The sequence below is a fragment of the Gymnoscopelus microlampas genome (assembly GCF_963454915.1).
Source record: "Gymnoscopelus microlampas genome assembly, chromosome: 12".
Lineage (NCBI taxonomy): Eukaryota > Metazoa > Chordata > Actinopteri > Myctophiformes > Myctophidae > Gymnoscopelus > Gymnoscopelus microlampas.
The window spans coordinates 37,046,005-37,047,873 of NC_139949.1; the positions used below are offsets into that span (position 1 = coordinate 37,046,005).

At 33.8% G+C, this 1,869-nt stretch overlaps 1 protein-coding gene across 1 annotated transcript in view; it reads left to right on the forward strand.

Annotated features, from left to right (window-relative positions):
• Positions 1-1,034: 1,034 nt before the first annotated feature.
• The window catches only part of LOC311057313 (uncharacterized protein), a gene marked incomplete at its 3' end in the record, with an annotated part of 4,702 nt that continues 3,867 nt past the window's right edge, over positions 1,035-1,869 (forward strand). Inside the window, exon 1 of the mRNA XM_084074268.1 lies at positions 1,035-1,165. The remainder of the gene's footprint in view (positions 1,166-1,869) is intronic.

The window sequence follows — 1,869 nt, forward strand, 5'->3', positions numbered from 1 at the left end:
TTTGCTATTGTTTCCATTTTTGGGTTTGGGTAGGATTTTTGTAAGATTAGGGTTTAAAATGAACCCCATGGGACATTATTTCACCTTGTTACCTGGCAGAATCTTAAAATACACACTTAAACGAGAAAATGTAGTTGGTAAAAAAAAGAAGTATTTAGTCAAAAGCGAGACTATTAATGTGATGTTTTGATCCTCCTGCCTGTGTCTGACAACCTGATTTTGAATCGTTACCACAACCATGAGAATTGTGTTTACCGTTTTTTCTATATGACATTTAGTAACATTTCACTCGATTATTCTATTCTATTATGCTATACATACTACTTGCTGTTTTGTATTTAACATGGATTTTTGATCACCATATCATATATATTTTTACGTTGTCACAATGTTGACCAATTGAACCCTACAGTCCCTTTTCTGAGCATGCCATGATAGGTGAAGAGTGGGCTAAAACAGCAGATCTACATGCTCGCATTGTGTCACATTTTCAGTTAAGAGATTTGGTGTAGAGGGAAAAGAAGGAGGCCAAGTATAGAGCCCTATGAAACCCTTGTCAACAAAGTATAGGGTTTAAGTGATCAAGTACAATAAGAATGTCACAGCTGTATTGTTGTGCATGTGACAAAAACACCCTTACTGTTAAAGTGATTTGTTAATAAACGTGTTATTTTGTAACCCAGATTCTTTTTACAAACTTAAGCTGAACAGTGGAAGCATCTAATAAAACTTTACTTGACAATAGCATTATTCCAGTCAATTAATTATACATTCTACTGACCTATGAAAAGTACTGTAAGTATGTACCTGATAATACTCTTGACTCAAAATGATTGTTTAAAATGACAATTGATACTTACAGTATAATACAATGACCATCAAGAAATGTTACTGATACAAACAGCACTACAGTTTTTACTGCAGACAATAAAACAGCTGAAAAGGAAGTGTGGAGATGTATGTTAAAAGCATCCTGTTTCCTGAGTTACTGACCACATACCATGGTTTCATTATTAATGTCAGTAAACATCATACACTGCTTATCGTTGTTTGGGTGTATATGCATTGTGTGTGTTTGTAAAGTGTTCAGTCTAGACTGGAACAGACAGCAACTCATCTATGCTGCAACAACAAAGACCAATGTAAGACACACATACTGGACAAAGTGAGTAAATTCTCTGGTCATTTGTAATAATTAAGTAGAACGTCTGTGATTTTAATCCTGTGTGAATCAACCTTGTCCGAAATTTGTGAAAAAATGTCCTATATTATATTTATTAGTTATTCTGATCATCTCAGTAATTTGGGGTAAAATTGTATTTTTAGCGAGGGTTTTATTTTCTTTATGCCTATTTTTCTTCTTCTCTCCCAGTGCAGAATTATGGAGGCTGCACTGGAAATTATAAATTACATTTTTGACAATATTTTGTGTGCAAATTCGGCTCATCTCTCTACACAGCATGGACAGTATATAAATATAATCACAATGACAGCACAATGAGAATTAAATGCCTCATGTTGCCTAAACACCTCAACTGGAAGAGACTAGTCCAATCTGTTCTGGTCAGAATTAATTATTTAATTAATCGGTTTGAGGGCGGTGGCTTAAAACTTTTGATAATCCATACAACAGAAAAATGTTAGCCCCTCATAATCTATATTTATTCCAATAACTTCTCTTTCGTTGATTTCCAGACACATATTATGAACACAAACTAAAATCCAAGCACATCGTTTCACACACTCTAATCCAGGGGTCAAAGTGATGTGATATGATTGTTTTTAGATATTATTTTATGCAAATGTTTTTTATCCTGTACTGTGGCACTTTGAGATTTGCTTCAAATGTAAAGTGCAATATAAATGAAA